The sequence below is a fragment of the Cervus canadensis genome, chromosome 20 (assembly GCF_019320065.1).
Source record: "Cervus canadensis isolate Bull #8, Minnesota chromosome 20, ASM1932006v1, whole genome shotgun sequence".
NCBI classification, from domain to species: domain Eukaryota; kingdom Metazoa; phylum Chordata; class Mammalia; order Artiodactyla; family Cervidae; genus Cervus; species Cervus canadensis.
The window spans coordinates 26,259,522-26,284,205 of record NC_057405.1 but is presented as its reverse complement, the minus strand read 5'-3'; the positions used below and the strand labels follow the sequence as shown (position 1 = coordinate 26,284,205).

General features: G+C 40.6%; 1 long non-coding RNA gene across 1 annotated transcript in view; it reads right to left on the bottom strand.

Moving 5' to 3' along the window:
• Positions 1-1,323: 1,323 nt before the first annotated feature.
• Positions 1,324-24,684, bottom strand: part of LOC122422864 — a 37,615-nt gene continuing 14,254 nt past the window's right edge. The window contains exons 3-5 of the long non-coding RNA XR_006263988.1: positions 15,498-15,721; positions 14,034-14,123; positions 1,324-1,416 (exon numbers count right to left, since the gene is read on the bottom strand). This is a non-coding gene — a long non-coding RNA (uncharacterized LOC122422864). The remainder of the gene's footprint in view (positions 1,417-14,033; positions 14,124-15,497; positions 15,722-24,684) is intronic.

Below are 24,684 nucleotides of genomic sequence, written 5' to 3'. Positions count from 1 at the left end.
CTGCAGCCCACCAGGTTCCTCTGTCCATGGAGTTTCCCAGGCAAGAACATTGGAGTGGGTTGCTATTTCCTTTTCCAGGGGATCTTCCTGACACGGGAATTGAACACTCATCTCCTGCTTGGCAGGCAGATTCTTTACCACTAAGCCACCTGGTAATTTTAATAAATAATAATATATATATTATATATATATAAATATAAGATATATAAATATTGGTTACTATTATATATTAACCAATATTTTTCCTTCCCCCTCTCATTTCTCTACCATCTAATGTGGTAGCAGTTAATCTCATATACATAATACATACATACATATATATGAAATCGAAAGTGGCTCAGTTGTGTCCGACTCTTTGTGATCCCATGCACTGAACAGTCCATGGAATTCCCCAGGCCAGAATACTGAAATGGGTAGCCTTTCCCTTCTCCAGGGGATCTTCCTAACCCAGGGATCCAACCCAAGGTCTCCCGCACTGCAGGCGGATTCTTTACCAGCTGAACCACTAGAAAAATATGTATATATATATACTTTGATATATATAAGAATATATACATGTATATCAAAACAAGAAAGAACTGCAAGTAGCTATTACAGTCTTTATTTCTGCTACTCGTCACAAGCTTGTATTTATAACTAACTTCTTCTTCTACCTATACCTCTGCTCTCAGTAATCACCTAGGCTGGCTTTGCTCTCTGCATGGTGGAGTGACCTAGATCTTCACTCCTGAAGGGTCTGAAGCATTATCAGTCCTCTGCATATTACATTGTTGTTTTCTATTGATTTTTAGCCACAGGACCTGGGGAGCCTGAGAGATGCCCCAGTATATCTTCTGCAGATATACTGGAGTATATATTCTGGAGTATTCCAGAAATACTCCTTACTTCCACTGTGTAGTGGCAACTCCTCGACAATCAAGAGCATTCAGTCCCTCCAGCCAGTGAAGCAACCGCTTCTGTGGCCACTGTTTTACTGGCATGAGGAGCCCCAAGTGGCCAGGGTCAGCTGCCGGTCTAACCAAACTGCTACAGTGTCACCTAGTGGGAACATGCCTCTCTTGGGAACTCAGAACTCTAAACTGGCAGAGTCTGATGTGGAAATAAGAAGCAAAACTTTCAGCAGTGGTCACTATGGGTAATAGAGGAGTCGCTCTCATTTCCACCCTCTGTTCTCACACCAGTGAGGCTGGTTTCGAGAGAAACATTGAAACATTAGTTACTGATTCACAGAATAGTCTGCATCCTCAAGTCTGTTGTTGATTTTTGCAGGTTCAAATTGTATAAAATTTAAGAAATATTATGTATGAAATGAATGTTTACTTACATTTATCATCTATTTGAGAACTATTTAGATAGACTCCTACACAGAACACCAGAATCTTTCCAACTCAAAGCAGAAGAGGAAATTCTTATGCACTGGAAGACAAGAAATGATATGGAAATTAATTAGGAATAATAATCATGAGGCTTGTTCTTAACTTTCTTAATGAGATTTCAAGATTTAAAATTAGAATTTTGTGTCCCACCAAATTATCAAACAAGAGAAAGAATGAAAACATTTTCAGAAATGGAATGGCTTAGGAGCTTTGCTTCAACAAACTCTTTTTAGGAAGTTACTTTAGAAGGACATATTTAGCAAACCAATGATAGAAGCCAAGAAAAAAGAAGACATGAGATTCAGGGAACAGTATATATAACCCCAGAGAGCAAAAATGAGAGAAGTTCCAACAGTAAGAAGAATTCCAGGAATAAGGCCTCAAGGGTAAAAGGGACCTGAATAGAATAGATAAATGTGATGGGAAACTGGGGGAGAATTTTGAGGCTATGGTAATGTAAAATTGTGTAACGGTGGGAAGGAAATTCAGAAACTCTAGGAAAAAGAAAAAAAAATAGATAAAAAAGGAAATATAACCATAATTCGTTAGTTGGGTCTGTAGTAAACAAGAATTACATAAAGTTATGTATGGTTTACTTATCTATAGCTTAGAATCAGTCCTGTGAAAGGGGAAGTATTAAACTCTGTCCTGCTTTTCCTACATGAACTGTATCACTGGTAACCAAATGGGAGACACGGGAAAATTTCTCATTTCAGAAGTTTTCCAGCCAGTAAAATGTAAAATGTATGTTAGAATTAGCACCACATCACAACCCTTGGTGAATTAGTAGATCTAGACCAGTGCTATACAATAGCATCTTCAATGAGGATGAAAATGTTCCATATCCACCTCAGTACTGTAGCCACGAGCAGCGTGAGGCTCCTGAGCACTGGTCACGTGGTTGGCATACCCAAGACACTGAGATTTTTATTTTATTTCATTTGCATTAATTTAAATTTAAAGAGCAAGCAACATGTGACTACTGTATTGGATCATGTGGGCCTAAACAATAATGATAAAGGGCTGCTATAGGAAATATCCAGATACCCTATCTCCCTATAGAAGAACCCAGAACCACCTAAATGGTCTTGTCAAAAGACTGAACCTGAATCTGATTCCCAATTTGCAAAGAAATATAGGGGAACATATTAAATACCTCAGGGTTGTTGTTATTTAGTCACCAAGTCCTGTCTGGCTCTCTGTGACCCCATAGGCTGCAGCAGGCCAGGCTTCCCTGTCCTTCACTATTTCCCAGAGTTTGCTCAGAATCATGTCCATTGAGTCAGTGTTTTCCAATGAGTCGGCTCTTCACCTCAGGTGGCGAAAGTACTGGAGCTTCAGCTTCAGCGTTAGTCCTTCCAATGAATATTCAGGGTTGATTTCCTTTACTAGATTAACTAGTTTGATCTCCTTGTTGTCCAAGAGGCTCTCAAGAGTCTTCTCCAACACCACAGTTTGAAAGCATCAGTTCTTTGACACTCACCTTTCTTCATGGGTCAACTCTCTCACTTCCATACATGACTACTAGAAAAACCATAGCTTTGACTAGACAGACCTTCGTTGGCAAAGTGATGTCCCTGTTTTCTAATATGCTGTCTAGGTTTGTCATAGCTTTCCTTTAAAGGAGCAAGTGTCTTTTAATTTCAAGTCTGCAGTCACTGTCCACAGTGATTTTGGAGCCCAAGAAAAGAAAATCTGTCACTGCTTCCAATTTTTCCCCTTCTATTCTCCATGAAGTGATGGAGCTGGATGCCATGATCCTAGTTTTTTGAATGCTAAGTTTTAAGCCAGCTCTTTCACTCTCTTCTTTCACCCTCTTCAAGAGGCTTTTTAGTTCCTCTTCACTTTCTGCTATTAGAGTGTTATCATCTGCATATTTGAGGTTGTTGATATTTCTCCTGGCAATCTTGATTCCACCTTGTGATTCATCCAGCCGGGGATTTCACATGATGTACTCTGCATATAAGTTAAATAAGCAGAGTGACAGTACACAGCCTTGATGTACTCCTTTCCCAATTTTGAACTGTCCTTTGTTCCATGTTCAGTTCCGTTGTTTCTTGACTTGCATACAGGTTTCTTGGGAGACAGGTAAGGTGATAATCCCATCTCTTTAAGAATTTTCCACAGTTTGCTGTGATCCACACAGTCAAAGTCTTTAGCATAGTCAATAAAGCAGATGTTTTTTTCTGGAATTCTCTTGCTTTTTCTATGATCCAACAGATATTGGGAATTTGATCTCTTGTTCCTCTGCCTTTTCTAAATCCAACTTGAGCATTTGGAAGTTCTCAGTTCATGTACTACTGAAGCCATTTAACTTGAAGTATTTTGAGCAAAACCTTGCTAGCATGTGAAATGAGCGCAACTGCATGGTAGTTTGAACGTCTTTTGGCATTGCTTTTCTTAAGGACTGAAATGAAAAATGGCCTTTTCCAGTCCTGTGCCCACTGCCAAGTTTTCCAAAATTGCTGACATATTGAGTGCAACACTTTAACAGCATCATCTTTTAGGATTTTAAATAGCTCAGTTGGAATTCCATCACCGCCACTAGCTTTGTTCACGGTAATGCTTCCTAAGGCCCACATTCCAAGATATCTGGCTCTAGGTGAGTGACCACACCACTGTGGTTATCCAGGTCATTAAGACATTTTTTGTATAGTTCTTATGTGTAGTCTTGCCATCTCTTCTTAATCTCTTCTGCTTCTGTTAGGTCCTTACCTTTTCTGTCCTTTATTGTACCTATCTTTGCATGAAATGTTCCCTTGCTATCTCCAATTTTCTTGAAGAGATCTCTAGTCTTTCCCATTCTATTGCTTTCCTCTATTTGTATCATTCACTTAAGAAGGCTTTCTTATCTCTCCTTGCTCTTCTCTGGAACCCTGCATTCAGTTGGGTGCGTCTTTCCCTTTCTTCCTTGTCTTTGGCTTCTCTTCTTTCCTCAGCTGTCTGTAAAGCCTCCTCAGACAACCACTTCACCTTCTTACTTTTCTTTTTATTTGGGGTGGCTTTGGTCACAAGGCTGTGATCCATGAAGAGGAAAATACCTCAGGGATGTATTAGCAAAATCTAGGCTGTGGGATGTTTTATCAAACAATCAAATTTCTTCAACAAATAAATTGTAAGGAAAAAATAAATATAACTGAAAGAAACTAAAGGTTTAAAGAGACTTAAAAAACAACAATTAATGACAATGTACAAACATAATTTGACTCCAGATCCAAACAGAACATTGGTAAAATAATTGTTCCATTTTGAACAGTTGCAATTTTGCATAGTGACTAGGTAATTGATGATATTACAGAACTGTTATTAATTCTTCAGGCTGGAAATACAGTCTTAAGTAGAGTTCCAGAAAAACATCTACTTCTGCTTTATTGAGTACGCCAAAGCCTTTGACTGTGTGGACCACAACAAACTAAAAAATTCTTAAAGAGATGGGAATACCAGACCACCTTAGCTGCCTCCTGAGAAATCTGTATGCAGGTCAAGAGACAATAGTTAGAACCGGACACGGAACAACAGATGGTTCCAAACTGGGCGAAGAGTACGTCAAGGCTGTATATTGTCACCTTGCTTATTTAACTTATATGCAGAGTACATCATGAGAAACGCTGGGCTGAATGAAGCACAAGCTGGAATCAAGATTGCCAGGAGAAATATCAATAACCTCAGATATGCAGATACACCACCCTAATGGCAGAAAGCGAAGAACAACTAAAGAGCCACTTGATAAAAGTGAAAGAGAAGACTGAAAACGTTGGCTTAAAACTCAACATTCAAAAAACTAAGATCATGGCATCCAGTCCCATCACTTCATGGCAAATAGATGGGGAAACAATGGTAACAGTGAGAGACTTTATTTTGGGGGGCTCCAAAATCCCTGCAGATGGTGACTGCAGCCATGCAATTAAAAGATGCCTGCTCCTTGAAAGAAAAGCTATGACCAACCTAGAGAGCATATTAAAAAGCACAGACATTACTTTGCCAACAAAGGTCCATCTAGTCAAAGCTATGGTTTTTCCAGTAGCCATGTATGGATGTGAGAGTTTGGACTATAAAGAAAGCTGAGCACTGAAGAATTGATGCTTTTGAACTGTGGTGTTAGAGAAAACTCTTGAGAGTCCCTTGGACTGCAAGGAGATCAAACCAGTCAATGGTTAAGGAAATCAGTCCTGAATGTTCACTGGAAGAACTGATGCTGAAGCTGAAACTCCAACACTTATGCCACCAGATGTGAAGAACTGACTAACTTGAAATGACCCTGACGCTGGGAAAGATTAAAGGCAGGAGGAGAAGGGGCCAACAGAGGATGAGATGGTTGGATGGCATCACCGACTTGATGGGCATTAGTTTGATCAAGCTCTGGGAGTTGGTGATAGACAGGGAAGCCTGGCGTGCTGCAGTTCATGGGGTCGCAAAGAGTTGGATATGACTGAGCAACTGAACTGAACTGATAATTTTAAAAGTGTTTTTATCTTTTAGAAATACATACTGAAAAAAAGAAATACTTCCTGAAATAATTGTGGGTGAAATTGTGATACGTGGGATTTGCTTCAGAAATAATACAGGAACCAATTCAGGCACATTAGGATGGCTATTATCAAATAAATAAACCACAGAAAATAACAAGCATCGGAAAGGGTATGGAGAAACTGAAATCCTTGTGCATTGCTGGTAGGGAAGTTAAAGTGCAACCATGGTGGAAAAACTGCATGGCATTTCCTTAAAAAAATTAACCATAGAATTACCATAAGATTCAGTAACTCCACTTTGGGGTATACATCCAAAAGAATTGAAAGCAGGAACTCAAAACATATATTTATACACACTTGTTCACAGAAGCACTGTTCACAATAGCCAAGGGGTGAACTCAACACAGGTGTTCCTTGATGAATTAACGGATGAAAAAAATGTGACTTATTCATACAATGGGATATTATTCAGGAAAGAAATTCTGGCACATGCTGCAACATGTTTGAACCTTGGTGGCATTATGCTAAGTGAAATAAATAAGTCACAACAGGACAACTATTGCAAGATTTCATTTATATCCATGGACAGAGGAGTTGGCGGGCTACAGTCCATGCGGTTGTCAGACATGACTAAGTGACTGAGCACATACCCGCAGAGTAGTCAAATTCATAGACATAGAAAATATATAATATTGGTGGTTGCCAGGAGTTAGGGAGAGCGGGGCATGGAGAATTATTGTTTAATGGGTAGGGAGTTTCAGTTTAGGAAGGATAAAAAGTTCTAGAGATAGATGGTGGTGATGGCCACAAATCAGTGTGAAAGTATTTAATGCTACAGAACTGTAAAAGTGGTTGGAGTGGCACATTTTAAGTTATGTATGAAAGTGAAAGTTGCTCAGTCATGTCCAACTCTGTCTAAATAGCCCATGGAATTCTCCAGGCCAGAATACTGGAGTGGGTAGCCTTTGCCTTCTCCAGGGGATTCTCCCAACCCAGGGATCAAACTCAGGTCTCCCACATTGCAGGTAAATTCTTTACCAGATGAGCCACAAGGAAAAAATAAATAGATATATATATACACTCTGATATATATAAGTATATATACATGTATACCAAAACAAGAAAGAACTGCAAGTAGCTATTACAATCTGTATTCTTGCATTGCAGGCAGATTCTTTACCAGATAAGCCACAAGGGAAGCCCAAGAATACTGGAGTGGGTAGCCTATCCCTTCTCCAGGGAATCTTCCTGACCCAGGAATCCAACCAGGGTCTGCAGCAATGCAGGCAGATTCTTTATCAACTGCCCTATATGTTATATATATTTTACTATAAATAATAATAATACAAGCGGGGACAAGCAGGTTGGGCCAGGTGGAATTATATGGAATTATAGTCAAGGGTTGTTGAGGCAGGTGAGGGATATGTGGGATTCAATGCACACTTCTCTCTACTTCCATATGTTGACATTTTCCATAATGAAAATATTTTTGTACCAAAACAAGATTTATACAAAGATACAAGAGAATTCAGTTTAAACTAAAAAGTAAAAACAGGAAAATGGCTAATAATTCTCACCAGAATAATGTAATAACAGAGGACATGAACATTATAACCAAAAATTTTGTCCCCAGAATTACCACAGCCTAAGAAAACTATCTAGTTAAGATCTCAATGAAGATATGGAAAGCCAGCAGAAAAGATGGAAACTGAGCTAGAAATGCCATGAAGGAAAATTTCCCATTTAAAATGGCTTTCACTGGGGAATTCCCTGGCGGGTCAGTGGTCAGAGTGCCACAGATTCACTGCTGAGGGTGCCGGTTCAATCCTTGGTCGGGGAAGTAAGATCCTGTAAGCTGTGCTGCGTGGCCAAGAAAACTAAAATAGCTTCTTCTGAATGGAGTATAACCTTTAAAAATTGTGAATTGCTATTTCATACACCTACAACTTATGCAATATTGGACATCAACTCCACTCAATAGTATAGTAGTAAATAGTAAACAATATAAAAAATAAACAATAATGTAAATAATAAAAATAGAATGGTTTCCTCTGGAAACAGACAACATAGGTAAAGGGGGCTGCTGGCTTTTCTTTTGTTTTTCCACTAAGTCTTGTAGAATTCTTTTTGTCTTTAAACTTCATGCAAATGTGGTTTTTTAAACACTGAACTTAACTTTTATATTGTCTGTATTTTTTTAAAGCGTCAGAGCCAATATACTGTGTCAGGATTTTTAAACCTGGTCAACATTATACACACACCAAGAAGTTAACTGTCACATCACCGATTTTTGCAAAAGGAAAATGTATAAAGGAAAAAGAAATTTTAAATTATATAAATATAATTACATAAATCTATGTGGTGGTGGTGGTGGTTTAGTTCAGTTGTGTCTGACTCTTGCAGCCCCATGGACTGTAGTCCACCAGGCTCCTCTGTCCATGGGATTTCCCAGGCAAGAATACTGGAGTGGGTTGCCATTTCCTTCTCCAGGGGATCTTCCCAACCCAGGGATCAAACCATGTCTCCTGCATTGCAAGTGAATTCTTTTGCCGCTGAGCCACCAGGGAATTCCACACATAAATCTGTATCTAATAAATTGAGAATGTAAACCACTTAATCAGCATTCAAAAATAAAAATGACTTGAAATGGAAACAGACAAAGCAGAATCATGACTCCGCCGGTATCCCTGAGTTTGTGGTTCTCAGTTTTCCTCCGTGGTGACCTGCCTCCCGATCTGACTCAGTTCTGATATTTCATCCACCTTGGCTTCGGTTGCTCCGCCACGCAGCCCCCACCTCGAGGCTCACCTTGAGCCTGTGTTCATTCACGCACACTTGATCATTTTGGCTCTGCTCCCCTCCTAGGCTCAGCTCACGCCCAAAAGCCCCACAGTTGCTGTGCTCAGCTCCTGACTCTTTCAGGAACCAGATACACACTTTGACTCCTAGGTGACCCCACCACCGCCACTGCCAAACTAGTCTTGTGTGTGGGCTCTCCCAGAAGGACCATGTTTTCATTTTAGATATGGAAAGAAATCAGATATTAATAAGGCTTTCATTTCAGATGCTTCTTTCAAATACTGAAATAATTTGGCTCAGACGGTAAAGAATCTGCCTGCAGTGAGGGAGACTGGGGTTCAGTCCCTGGGTCAGGAAGATCTCCTGGAGAAAGGAATGGCTACCCACTCCAGCATTCCTGCTTGGAGAATTCCATGGACAGAGGAGCCTGATGGGCTACAGTCCATGGGGTCCCAAAGAGTCAGACACAACCGAGCAACTAATACTTTAATTTCAGATGCCTCTTTCAATTATTGAAATAATGTATTTTTGCATATTGCCTTTGTTTCCCCCTCCTTTAATCTTTTTTCCTTTTTTCCAAATAATTATCTAGGCACAACCCATGGATCAGGGACCATCAGGTACTTTGTCAGAATTCCTGGGCATTAGCCTGAAGGACAGAGAGAACAAATTGACTCAGAGAGAACAAATTGACTCCAGTATCCTGTGTGTCCCGAGGAGTCAGAAAGCAGCAGAAACTGACTGAAGATGTCAAAGAAAAGGGCAAGATTTGAGATTTTAATCATTTGCAAGATTAGAGAATGAGCCAGGGTCTTCCTTCAGAATTAACAAATTGACTCTGGTATCCTGTATGTCCCGAGGAGTCAGAAAGCAGCAGAAACTGACTGAAGATGTCAAAGAAAAGGGCATGCTCTTCATTTGCAAGATTAGAGAATGAGCCGGGGTCTTCCTTCAGAATTCAAAATAGACTCCCTTGCATTTCCCTCCGTGGAGATATGGTGGCAAAGAGAACCAGGGCCATGGGGCCTCTGCACAAAAGGTGGCCCACACTCCTCAGCCATAGCCCCAGGAAGGCCAGCGCAAACGCAGAGTGAAAGTGCGGTAACTCCAACACTCCCCTCCACCCTCTCTCCTGCAGGCCTCAGCAGGCCCCACCCAAGAGTGTGCCCATGAAGCCAAGAAAAGTCTAACTGAGAGGGCCCTGTGGCAAGGTTTTGTTCCTTATTTCTGTCACTCTCACTCTTCTTTTTTTTTTTTTAACTTAAAGGCTAGGAGTTATATAACAAGTTAAACTCCCCTGTTGTTCCCTTCTCCAGTCCTATTCCTCTCCCTCACCAGATATTGGATCTAATCTGTCCAGAATCAAGCATCACTGTAACTTAGAATGCATTCTTCCATTCAGTACTCTTACTAGTGAGGTTGAATATATTTTCACATATTAATTGCCTTTCTATTTTATTTTACTTTTTGGTGAGTAAGAAATTTCTCTTTAGGACTTCTCCGATGGTCCAGTGGTTAAGAATCTGCCTGCCAATGCAGGGGCCACGGGTTCAATCTCTGGTCAGGGAAGATTCCACATGCCACAGGGCAACTAAGCCTGTGCACAACTACTGAAGTCTGCACACCCAGGGCCTGTGCTCTGTGATAAGCGAAGCTGCTCCAATGAGAAGCCTACGCACCACAATTAGAGCAACCTCAGCTTGCTGCAACTAGAGAAAGCCTGAGGGCAGCAACCAAGGCCCAGCGCGACCATAAATAAAGAAATAAATCATTGTTTTTAAAGAAATTCTCTTTAACCTTTTTCTCAGTAGAAAGGTATTTGGTACAATTAGGTGTATCTTGGTATTCTGTTTTCATCTTCTGGAAACCGCCTCATGAAGTCCTTTGTTCAATTTGTGTTAGGTTGCCTTTTTCTTACAGATTTATGAGTACTACATATAGTCTGTTACTACATACAACTTCCTGGTGGCTCAGACGGTAAAGCATCTGCCTACAATGCAGGAGACCTGGGTTCGATCCCTGGGTAAGGAAGATCCTCTGGAGAAGGAAATGGCAACCCACTCCAGTTCTCTTGCCTGGAAAATCCCATGGGCGGAGAAGCCTAATAGGTTACAGTCCATGGGGTCGCAAAGAGTCAAACACGACTGAGCGACTTCACTTTCACCTTCTTTCACATAATCTGGATGCTAAAATGTTATCTTAGTATATAAATTACAAATACCTTTCTTAGCCTCTCTTTTTGTTTATTGTCTCTTGTGGTACAGAAGCTTCTCATTACAATGTGTGCAAATCTATCAGACATACTTAGTGGGTTGTGCTTTTCATATCTCCTGTTAAACAAATAAGCTTTCTACTGCAACCATAAAGATAATCTTCTATATTTTCTTCAAGTACTCAAAGTTTTATTTTTCACATTTAGGTTTTTAATTCATCAAAACTTTTTATGTACAGTGTGAAGAAAGTATCAAAAATTCTATTTTTCTCATGAATCTACTGTCCCAACACATATAATAAATGAGGAATCTTTCTTCCATTGATTTGTATTGCCACCTGTATCAGATTTAGCTGGAAACATGGGCAACCAGAATTAATGACATTTCCCAGCCTTACTTGCAGCTGGTGTGGCTATGTTCTGGCCAATGAGCTGTTAGTGGAAGTAATGTGTGCAACCTTCTGGAAATGTCCCCAAACAGAGGAAGCATTCTTTTTCCCTTCCTTAACCTCTTTCCTGCTTGCAGAATGCTGCTTGCAGACTTGCTGGTTGGAGCTGCAGAAGCCATCCTGAACCATTAGTTGAGTTTGGAAAAGTAGGCCATGCACAGTGGTATAAAATGGTATGAGTCTAGGGGCTTCCGTGGTGGCTCAGTGTAAAGAGTCCACCTGCCAATGCAGACACGGTTTGATCCTTGACCCAGGAGGATCCCTCATGCCTCAGAGCAGCCAAGCCCGTGTGCCACGACTACTGAGCCTGTGCTCCAGGGCCAGGAGCCACAATTGCCAAGTCCACTTCCTCAATTACTGAAGCCTGTGCACCGGAGAGCCTGCGCTCCAGAGAGAAGCTTCTGCAATGAGAAGCCCTCACACCACAACTAGAGAGAAGCCCCAACTCTTCACAGCTAGAGAAAAGCCCACACAGTGATGGAGACCCAGCACAGTCAAACATAAATAAATAAAATTATTTTTTTTTTAAGATAAAAACCTAGGTCCCTGACTTCCTCTGGACTAACAGGCAAGAGAGAAATAAACAATATCTTGTTTAAGCCATTGCTATTTTGAGTTTTTCCCCTCACAGAAAGAAATTCTAACTAATACATCACATTTATATCAATGTCCCAAAAATGCTTCAGTCATTTTTCTCAGCGATTACTTCTCTTCTATTGATCTGCCTATCATTGGACCAGATACCACATACTTTAATAAAATTTTGCATTGAGTTCTGGAATCTAATAGGTAAATCACCTCTTATAGTACCTTTTCAGAATTGTTTTTGGCTGAACTTTGACTATTATTCCTCCATATGAACTTTAGAATCAGTCTTATTCCATGGGGAAAAGAGTGATGGCATTATTATCTGAATTTGTATTTAACTAATAGATTAACTTAGGAAAATGAACACCTTTATGAAACTGAAGGTTCCCATACTTGTGAGGTAGGAGGTATGTGGGGGCTTCCTTAGTGGCTCAAATGGTAACGAATATGCCTGCAGTGCAGGAGATCTGGGTTCAATCAGGGGTCAGGAAGATCCCCTGGAGAAGGGAATGGCAATCCACTCCAGTGTTCTTGCCTGGAGAATCCCATGGACAGAGAGGAGCCTGGCAAGCTACAGTCCATGGGGTCACAAAAAGTTGGACAGGACTGAGCAACTAAACAACAACAACAACAGGAAATATGTGGGCCCCTGGGCTGAGCAGTTTGAGTTTGTCAAGTAAACTGGAGCTTTGTTTTCCCTAAACATTCTAAGGATAAAGTTAATGGCAGAAGCTGGGTTCTGCTGCAATAAAGAGACAAGACGACCACTCCTGAGGTCAGGGAAACCTCCCTGACTGTACATACTCAGAAAGACTAGGGGTTTCAAAAAGGAAGGGGGACATCACCCCAAAATAAATGTGGTCAAACCTCCCACAGGCCTTTGTGCTGGAATCCATCTTGGTAAAAACATGAAAACTCATATTGTGGAGGACCCTAAAACAGGTCAGATGAGGGAAAAGAAGTGAGACAGTTGGCCAGAGAAGAACGAAGACGTAGAGGAACTGCCCTATATAAGTGATTAAACTGCCTCTTTACTTCACTACTTCTTATTAGGTAAGATGCCCATACCCTTTCTCTTTGGGTGTGTATTTCTGCCTTCTGTGTGTGTGTGTGTGTGTGGACTAAGTCCCGTCCAACTCTTTGCGACCCCACTGACTGTAGCACACCAGGCTCCTCTGTCCATGGGATTTTTCAGGCAAGAGTACTTCAGTGGGTTGCCATTTCCTCCGCAAAGATGGAACCTGTATCTCTCGCATCTTCTGCATTGGCAGGCGGATTCTTTACCGCTCTGCCACCTGGGAAACCTTGCTCCTGTCTTAAATAAATAAACTGTTTTTCTGTGTGCTCTTCCACATATTGTGCTCCATCTCTAATAACAAACTTTAGACCTGTTTTTATACTTTTTGCCTCCTTGAAACATCCATGCTTTCAAATAGGGGCAAAAGCAAGGGTAAATTTGCTTCTAGCCTCTAACCCCTGATAGACTAGTGGTTAGGGTTCCTGGTTTTCATCCAGGGTGAAAGTGAAAGTGAAAATGAAGTCACTCAGTCGTGTCCGACTCTTTGCGACCCCACGGACAGACTATAGCCTACCAGGCTCCTCCGTCCATGAGATTTTCCAGGCAAGAATACTGGAGTGGGTTGCCGTTTCCAGGCAGGGAAAGAAGATTCTGCTTCAAGACTGCTCACTGTTGTCTCTCAGAGATCACATGGGCATGATATAACTCTGCATCTATGTTATTATTTTGCTACAATGACATTTTATACTTTTTCTCAATAAAGGTCTGCATATCATTTGTCAGATTTATAATCCTTGATATTATTGCAAATGATATTTTTAAATTGCATTACCTAAGGGATTGTATTATAGTTGTTGAGTCGCTCAGTCGTGTCAGACTCTTTGTGATCCCATGGACTGTAGCCCACCAGTCTCCTCTGTCCATGGGATTTCCCAGGCAAGAATACTAGAGCGGTTTGCCATTTCTTTCTCCAGGGGATCTTCCTGACTCAGGGATCGAACCTGGGCTTCCTGCATTGGTAAGTGGATTCTTTACCACTGAGCCACCAGAGAAGCCCCACCTAAGGGATTATTGATGGTATAAAAAATACAGTTAATTTTTGCATGTTGATCTTGTACTCACCATTCCTGCTGAACTCTTTTTAGTTCCAAGAGTTTATCTGTATAACCTCTTGAATTTTCTATTAAAAGTTGGTCCTCCATACACCTGAAACTAACATAACATTGTAAATCAACTACATTTCAATTAAAATTTTTTGAAGTTGGCCTTCCATATCTACAAGTTCTGCACCCACATATTTAACCAACCACAGATTGAAAATACTTGAAAAGAATTTTCCAGAAAGTTCCAAAGAGCAAAACATGAGTTTGCCAGGAACTGACAACTACTTACATAGGAATTATATTTGTACTTACAACTATTTAGGCTTCCCTGGTGGTTCAGACTGTAAAGAATCTGCCTGCAATACAGAGACCTGGGTTTAATCCCTGGGTCAGGAAGATCCCCTGAAGAAGGGAATGGCTACCCACTCCAGTATTCTTGCCTGGAGAATTCCATGAACAGAGGAGCCTGGTGGGCTCCAGTCCATGGGGTGGCAGAGTCAGACATGACTAAAAGACTAAAACTTTCACTATAACTATGTACATAGTATATACATAGTATTAGATATTTTAAGTAGTCTAAAGGTACTTTAATATATGTAAGGAAGGATATACATAGATTATATGCAAATATTATGCCATTTTATATAAGCACATCCCTAGATTTTTATATGAGGTCACCTGGAACCAATCCCCAGTGGACACTGAGGAACAACTATAATTAGTTTCCATTAAGCAACCCTAGGGACATGAAAAAGAGTTTAACTGACTTGATGGTGACAGCGTCAGAGTCTTGAAACAGATTAAGAACAGGCAAGAAGTCTGGGTGCCAGCAGTAGAGCCTAATCAGTAACACGGTGATAAAACTAGCAGGGAAGAGCTAGAATTCTGAACAAGGACACAAGCTGGAACACCCCGGGACGACAGGCTAGCACTGGGCCCGCAGACAGGGCCTGAAACAGAGCTGGGGCGGAGGAGGGGAAGGCAGCCTAGGGTCAGGAGTAATTCGGGCGTCAGAGGCACCTCCACTCCCACGGAAGTCATTTACCGCAGATGGGTGTGAACCAAAACTAGACTGTGTCCAATCTGAAGACACATGGGGACAAAGTGGCTCTGTTTTGATGGAGACGCTGAGTGCCAGTAGGCAATACCACTTCAGTGCAGGAAAAAACAAAATACGGTGAAAGAGAAAAGACCTGGCTCCCCACCCGCAGTGGACTCCTGGAAGCCAATTTAGACGGGAACTTTTGGACTTCTCATAAACACTGAAAGAGGAGGTAATTTTGTGAAGGTATATTGTCTAAGGACGGTAGTTAATAGACCCTTCTTTTTATAATTTCCCATCACCCACTTCTGGGTTCTTTGGTGTTTTTTTAATTTTCATTACAGGACTCAAACTTTTAGAGTGCAACCCCTCTGAGTTCTAGGCATCTATATAAGGGGGCCCTTGGGTCACATTACAATGGTTTGGAAATAACTCTATTACCTGGAATAGGATGCTTAGTCTTTCGTGTTTGAAGGTCTAAAAGAAGAAATAAGGAGGAAAAGGTAACTGGGTGACAGGTCCATAAGGTGACAGATGGTTGAATTTCTCCAGCTTGCGTTCTGAATCTTGGAAAAGCCTGCGTGCCCCTCAGACCAGAGAATGAGCCAGACGCTGAATGCTGTCATTTCCCAGGGCACTGTCGTTCTGCATCAGCCTGCCACCTACTGGTCATAACAACAGATGCAACATGTTACTGGTGTCTCCACACGATCCAAACAGTATAACCTCATCTTTTTCTGTGCCTGGGAATAAATGCTTCCTGGGTCAAACTGAGGAGGAGAGAGACGTAGACATCCCTGTAACAATACGACAATGACAAAATAATTACTGATGAAAACTCTAAGAAGACAAGAAAAAAAATTCTTAGAAGATAAGAACTATAACTCTTACATTTGTTCTGTAATTAGGAGTCTACCTAAGAGAAGTGTTTTAATGTCACCTGCTTCAACATTTAGTGAAATGGATCATCAACAGCCTCCGCTTACACCACAATTAGTCACGGGAAATGTGAGGAAGCACAGAGGATGAGACCAGAGGGATTTTAGGATTCCCACCCAGGTGGTGGATAGCCTTGTATTCATCACTATAGACAACACCATGGACAAAAGAATTTCAATTTCCCTAACTAAAAATTGGAGGTGACCTAAGCTCAGTGCCAAAAATACCTTCTGCTTGTACTCCGGGAGAACAGACTCACCAAGACCCAAAAGTAGGACTACGTTACTTATTCTGTGCAGTTTCCATTGTACTGAGAACTTTGCTGTGAAAAGAAGTTGCCAGGGGTCCACACCACAATTCTCGGAGTAGGCTTGAGGGATCTCCCAACGTCGGGTATCTCCAGAAGCAGCCAGCCACCAGGCAGACCCTGGAGTAGTGCTGAGTAGCAATATCAGGCCCAGGCTCTAAATCTGAAGTCCCACACATCAGGGATCCCCAACCTCTGGGATCTAATACCTGATGATCTGAGGTGGAGCTGATGGAATAATAATATGAAAAAAGTACACAATAAATGTAGTGCATTTAAATCATCCCAAAACCACCCTCCCAACCCAGTCTGTGGGAAACTATCTTTCACGAAACTGGTTTCTAGTGCCAAAAAGGTGGGGGACCGCTGTTGTTCAGCAAAGCCATCTATCACAGGGACCTTTCATGGCCAGTTCACAGCTTCACCTCTAGTGTATACGCAGTCAAAGGGCATCATCAACTCAAAACTCCATGACATGGACTTCCCTGGTGGTCCAGGGGTTAAGAATCCACTTGCCAATACAGGGGACATGCGTTCAATCCCTGGTCTGGGAGGATTCCACATGCCGTGGGGAAACTGGGCCCGGGTACCACAACTACTGAGGCTGCACTCTAGAGCCTGTGTTCTGCAACGAGAAAAGCCACCACAATGAGCAGTCCGTGCACTGCAACTAGAGATTAGCCCCTGCTCACTAGAGAAATGGAGAAGGCAATGGCACCCACTCCAGGACTCTCGCCTGGAAAATCCCATGGACAGAGGAGCCTGGTAGACTGCAGTCCATGGGGTCTCTAAGAGTCGGACACGACTGAGCAACTTCACTTTCACTTTTCAGTTTCCTGCATTGGAGAAGGAAATGGCAACCCACTCCAGTGTTCTTGCCTGGAGAATCCCAGGGACGGGGGACCCTGGTGGGCTGCCGTCTATGGGGTCGCACAGAGTCAGACACAACTGAAGCGACCTAGCAGCAGCCGCAGCAGCAGTAGAGAAGAGCCCACTCAGCAACAAAGACCCAGCACAGCCAAAAACAAATAAATAAAATTATGCAGAAAAAATGAGAGACCCCTTCCGTGTAGGAATGGGTCTGAAGTGCACCACCAGCAGGTTTGCCTAGACTGAAGGACAGTTTCCATACAAATACTAGACATCGCGATAAAAATTCATCAATCCCCAAAAATATATATGACATGGGAACTTTAGTGATAACAATAGACGTTATATTTTAAGGTCTTCTTCACTAAAGGAAATTGCCAGGGTCCAGCCCCGGCAGGATCCAGGGGAACCCTCAGGATGAACGGCGTCGGCGAGAGAGAGACACGTAGGACCGGCCTTGATAGGGCCAAGTCTGCTAGGGAGAGAGAGAGAGAGAAAGAAAGACCAGACCAGGAATATGCAGCAGAGTCTGGCAGCTGCTTTATTTTTCACCGTAGCCTTTATACCCTAAGTTGGTACATTTCTAAGGGGCAGATAAGCACACAGACTTAGTTTAACATTATATCAGCTTGTCCTTTACGAAACCAGGTGTGCTCTGTATATTTTTGTTTATGAGAGTCTTTTCCCATAGATTTTTTGTACATTATCTTCTGGCCTTGAGGTTAGCAGAAAACAGAAAAGTGGCAGTCTCATGGTACAGCAAGTTGTAACATAATAGACATACAATCCTGTTAACATAAAAGTCAGTCTTTTTGCAGAAATTCTCAGCTAAATTTATCTAAAAAGTTTAACACACAAAGACTCTGTGGCTCTGGTGAGGCAGCCCCTGTTTAGCACTCCTAGTTAAAATTAACAGTTATCTTATTGTTTTTACACTAGGGCTAAACTCTTATTTTACTAGATCTTTAACCATATTAACAATAGTGTCCACTGCATAACCTCAGCACAGTAACATCAATCAAACATTGATCTAATAACCACTTTTAAAACAATATTTTTTGTATTTTTTAATAGGGCTTCCTCACCCCCCAAAGGGCTCTGTGCCTATTAGGGCCTTTTTAATGGTTAATCTCTATGTATAATATCTTTTGGCTTTCAGGCCTGTTGACAATTTATGGTTTGCACCTGGTGCAACTTTAAGCAACTTCAGTAGCCGACCCTGTCTTTCTTATAATTAATCTATTTTCTTTCTAATAAGCGTCATCTCTATGGGAACTAGATAGGATTACATTTTCACAGAACAGAAATGCAAAGGATTGCAAAAACAGCAGATATGGCACAAAATAGGCTCTTAGTCCAAAAGTTAATTACCTGCAAGAAGTCGCCAGCTAATCTCTATCTAAACTATTTTCTATTAGGCACATTTGTGGCTATAATATTTGTGGAGCTTTTTTCACCCCGCGAAGGGGCCTATGCTTAATAGTTTCTTTTGTTAGCGTACTATGTATAGGATGTTTAGAACAATCATGAGCATTTTGTGCAATGTGAGCACACATTTATCAAACAAGCCAGAATGCCAGCAAAAGGGTTTGAACTGAAGCATTTCCTTCATCCCTGGCCCCTTCATAGGGTACCAGCGTCCAGGAGATTTATTAATTAGGGTTTTAAGTTGGTCCTCACTCAGTGAAAGAGGAGCAGGAGAGCTCTCGGCAGGCAACACAAGAATCCGCAGCAGGGCAAACAAGAACTACAGCAGAAAAGGGGGGAGGATGTAGGGTAGGGTAGAGGCCGAGGCCAACCTGGAGGGTCCCTTATCCTAGACGGCCTTGCCTGTCAGGTATTTTCCTCGTGACCTCGTCATGGATGGGGTCTCGGACGGCCTTGCCTGCCCGGTATTTTCTTCATGACCTCGTCACGGGCAGGACCTCCCCTAACGGCTCCCGACAGGAAATCCTTATTTTTTTAACATAGTTTGTTGCTTCCAAACAAATAAGATGTGTATTTTTAAAAAAACACAAGAAGTCTGTTTCTTGGGCTTCCCTGATGGTCCAGTGGTTGAGAATCTACTTGCCAATGCAGGGGACACGAGTTTGATACCTGCTCCGGAAAGGCTGCAGATGCCATGGAGTAATTAAACCCATGCACCACAACTGAAGCCCATGCACCATGACTGAAGCCCGTGCACCTAGAGCCCGTGTTCCACAACGAGAAGCCTCCGCAATGAGAAGCTCACACACAGCAACTAGAGAAAACCCACAGGCAGCAACGAAGACCAAGAACAGCCAAAAATAAACAAATAAATCTTAAAAAAAAAAAAAGGAGGTCTGCTTAATAACTCAGTTTTCAATCTGTCTGTGCATCAGTCCATAGATCACCAACAACACCGACAATACTTTCCACATTACCCTTTAAAACGCAGAAATTAAAGAGTAATAAACTATAGAGTAGTAGAGCCTTCATTTAGAAAAAACTATTTGTCAAGAGAAATTATTGCTTCAAGGAACAAGGACTATCATGGCCAAGATATCAACTGTGAACGAGAAAGTAAGATGCTCTGATAGAAGCCGCCGTGAACTGACTGTAAATCAGACATTTCCTTTGTGCTCTCGTTATTCCTGAAGGGAGTTACAACGTGGCTTCTCCAAAATGCATACTTAGCCTTAAGCAATTTTAGAAAGTTATATTTTCAACATTTTTTTAATGTGCACTAAAAGTCTATTGAAAAGAACTAAAAAGACTTAACTCCACATTGGCCAGAGGTTTTTTAACCCTATCAGTTAATGTGAAATCAGACAAATTTACAAAAAAGAGAAACAAATCTGTCATCTGAAATGTGTGAGGAATTCCAAAAGAACATAACACCTGTCTATCCCTTGTAGGCAGTATATTTTAAAGCACTAAATTGAACTGTTAATAATATAAAATACAGTATAATCTAGGCACAGTGGTGAAGAATCCGCCTGCCAACACAAGAGATGCAAGAGACCCAGGTTTGATCCCTGGATCAGGGAAATCCCCTGGAGAAGGGACAGGCACCCACTCCAGTATTCTTGCCTGGGAAATTCCATGGACAGAGGAGCCTGGTGGGCTACACTCCATGGGGTTGCAGAGTCAGACACGACCCAGCAACTAAGCACGGTAGTATCTTAAGGTCTTTCCATCCAACAGGTTCTTAGTTGCGTGTTCTCTTTCAAACATGAAGATGATACTAAACTTCTGTCAACAAACATGTACTTTACACATCATGAATCTGTCAGAATGTGAAAATTCTACAAAATAAATGGCCTGGTTTCTTTAACAGATAAATGGCATGGCCAGGGGAAAAGAAAGGTATAAAGCTATTACAGATTAAAAGAGACTTGGAATGCTCAACATCCTCATTAAAGAGGTGCATTAAAGAGCTGCAAATCTAAACAAGGAGACAGCACTACACACCTATTAGAATGACTGAACTCCAGGACACTCTAGACACCACCAAACGCTGGGAAGGATGTGAAACAGCTGGAACACTCGTTTAGTGCTGGTGAGGATGCAGAACGGCGTAGCCGTTTTAGAGGGTTTTCTGTTGTTTAGTGCTTTCTTACCAAACTAAATCACATTTTATCATGTGACCCAACAATCATGCTCTGAGGATTTTACCCAAATGAATGGAAAACTTAAGGCCACACAGAAACGTGCATGTAATAATATACAGCAGCTTTATGCATAATTACCAAAACTTGGAAGCAAGATGTCCAAGATGTCCCTCAATAGGTAAATGGATAAACAAAGCCATACAATGCAATGGTATTCACCATTACAAAGAAATCCATTATCAAGTCATAAAAAGACATGAAGGAACCTTAAATGTGTGAATGCTTATTGCTAAGTGAAAGTATCCAGGATGAAGAGGCTGCATACTATATGATTCCAACTATATGAAAAAGGAAAAATTCTAGAAACAATAAAAAGATCATTGGTTACCAAGACTTGGGAGAGAGCAAGGAGGAAGAGATGTATAGAGCACAAGGGATTTTTTAGGGCAGAGAAATTATTCTACATGATACTGTAATGCTGGATATATGACATTATACATTTGGCAAAACCTATAGACCTACACAGTACTAAGAGTGAACCCTAAGGTAGACTATGAACTTTAGTTAATACTAATATATCATTATTGGTTCATCAATTATAACAAACATACCACATCAGCGCACCAGTGCAAAATGTTAATAATAGGGGAAATGGCATGAGGGGAGGAAATAAGGGAACTGTCTATGAATTCTATTCAGTTTTTCTGTAAACCTAAAAATGCTCTAAGAAATAAAATCTATTAACTTTTTAAGTAAGAGAAACAACCAATTTTTATTTTTTAAGTTAATTAAATTTAAATTTTTTAATTAAGTATAGTTGATTTACAATATGGTGTTAGTTTCAGGTATACAACATACTGGTTCAATTTTTTTGTAAATTTATTTCATTATAGGTTATTACAAAATATTGGGTATAATTCCCTGTGCTACAAACAGTAAATCTTTGATGCTTATCTATTTTATGTTTAGTAGCCTGTATCTTGAAAAAGGAAATGGTAACCCACTCCAGTATTCTTGCCTGGAGAATCTCATGAACAGAGGAGCCTGGTAGGCTTATCTATTAATCTCATCTTCCTAATTTGTGCCTCCCCATCTCTCCATCCCAATCCTATTTCGTAGCCATAAGTTTGTTCTTTATGTCTGTGAGTCTGTTCCTGTTTTGTCTATAGATTCATTTGTATTATTTTTAACATTATTATTAAATAATATTTTGTATCATTTTTATATTCCACATATAATTGATGTCATACAGTATTTGTCTTTCTCTGACTTATTTCACTAAGCATAATGTTATCTGGGTCCATCCATGTTGCCGCAAATGGCAGTATTTCATTCCTTCTTTTGGCTGAATAATATTCCATTTTATATATATTAAATGATGATGGGCACTCGGGTTGCTTCCATGTCTTGGTTATTGCAAATAGTGCTGCTCTGAACACTGGGGTGCATGTATCTTTTCTAAACAGATTTTTTGTTTTCCAGATATATACCCAGGAGTGGAAATGCTGGATCATATGGTAGCTGTATTTTTAGCTTTTTAAGAAAATTCCATACTGTTTTTCATACTGTCTGCACAAATTATATTCCCACCAACAGTGCACAAGTATTCCCTTTTCTCCACACCCTCTCCAGCATTTATTATTTGTAGATTTTTTTGTTGTTGTTGGCTGCACTGCGTGGCTTGCAGGATCTTAATTCCCCAACCAGGGATTGAACCTGGGCCTTCAGTAGTGAAAACTTGGAGACCTAACCTCTGGGCCACCAGGGAAGTTCCATTTTATTGACAGACTTTATGAAAATTAATTTTTATTGGAGCATAGTTGATTGAAAATGTTGTGTTAATTTCTGCCGTATAGAAAAGTGAATAGTTATATACATCCTCTTTTTTTTAGATTTTTTCCCCATGTAGATCATTGCAGAGTGCTGAGTAGAGTTCCTGTGCTACACCATAGGTTTTATTAGTTAACTATTTTACATGTAACAATGTGTGCATGTTGGTCCCAGTCTCCCATTTATCCCTCCCCCCAAGCTCCCCCTCGGTAACTATAAGTTTGTTTCCTACATCCCTGACTCTATTTCTGATGGCAAATAGGTTCATTTGTGTCATTTTTTTTAGATTTCACATATAAGCAATATCATATGATAATTGTCTTTGTCTGACTTACTTCACTCAGTATGACAATCTCTAGGTCCGTCCATGTTTCTGAAACAACATGGCATGTTTCTTTTTTTTTTTCCAAAAAAAAAATTTAGTGTGGCTTACAGGATCTTGTTCCCAGCCAGGGATTGAACTTGGGCCCAAGGCTCTGAAATCACAGAGTCCTAACCACTGGACCACCAGGGAAGTCTTACAATATTTGTAGGTTTTTTGATGATAGCCATACTAATTAGGGTGAGGTGACTCACTGTGGTTTTGATTTGCGTTTCTCTAATAACTAATAATAATGAGCATATTTTAATGTGTCTATTAGCCATCTCTATGTCTTCTTTGGGGAAAATGTGTATTTAGATCTTCTGCCTATTGTTCTGATCGAGTTGTTTTTTGATACTGAGTTGTATGAGTTCTTTTATATTCTGGATTTTAACCCATTGTCTGTTGTATTGTCTGCAAATACTTTCCCCCATTCCATAGGTTATTTCATTTTGTTGATGGTTTCCTTTGCTACAAAAAGCCTTTTAACTTTAATTAGGTCCCATTTGTTTGTCTTTCCTTTTTTTCTTTTTGCCTTGGGAAACTCATTCAAAAAAATATTGCTACAATTTATGTCAAAGAATATTCTGCCCATGTTCTTTTCTAGGAATTTAATGGTGTCATGTCTTACATTTAGGTCTTTAAACAAGTTTGTGTTCATTTTTGTGTATGGTGTGAGGTTGTATTCTAATTTCACTGATTTCCATGTAGTTGTCCAGCTTTCCCAGTACCACTAATTAAAGAGGCTGTCTTTTCTCCATTGTATATTCTTGCCTCCTTTATCATAGATTAATTGATCATAGGTGTGTGGGTTTATTTCTGGGCTCTCTATTCTATTCCACTGATCTATGAATCAGTTCTAACGAGATGGATGAAACTGGAGCCCATTATACAGAGTGAAGTAAGCCAGAAAGATAAAGAACATTACAGCATACTAACACATATATATGGAATTTAGAAAGGTGATAACGATAACCCTATATGCAAAACAGAAAAAGAGACACAGAAATACAGAACAGACTTTTGAACGTTGTGGGAGAATGTGAGGGAGGGATATTTCAAAAGAACAGCATGTATACTATCTATGGTGAAACAGATCACCAGCCCAGGTGGGATGCATGAGACAAGTGCTCCGGCCTGGTGCACTGGGAAGACCCAGAGGAATCGGGTGGAGAGGGAGGTGGGAGGGGGATCGGGATGGGGAATACGTGTAAATCTATGGCTGATTCATATCAATGTATGACAAAACCCACTGAAATGTTGTGAAGTAATTAGCCTCCAACTAATAAAATATATATATATAATATAAAAATAAAATAAAAAGGATTACTCTTAAAAAATATATATATCTGAAAGTGATTGGTGGGTATGCTTTAAAAAATAAACAGCTACTATAAAACACTGTTGTTTAGTTGCTTAAAAAAAAAAAAAACAATTTTAATTGAACCTATTCAGTTAAAAGACATCTTTGAGACAACTGGGAGAATAAGTATTAGATGATATTATTATTGGAATATTATGCTTTGGGGCTTCCCAGGTGGCACTAGTGGTAAAGAACCCGCCTGCCAGTGCAGGAGACTTAGGGCATGCAGGTTCAATCCCTGATTCAGAAAGATCCCCTGGAGGAGGGCATGTCAACCCACTCTAGTAATCTTGCCTGGAAAATCCCAAGGACAGAGGAGCCTGGCGGGCTAGAGTCCATAAGGTTGCAAAGAGTCAGACATGACTGAAGCGACTTAGCATGCA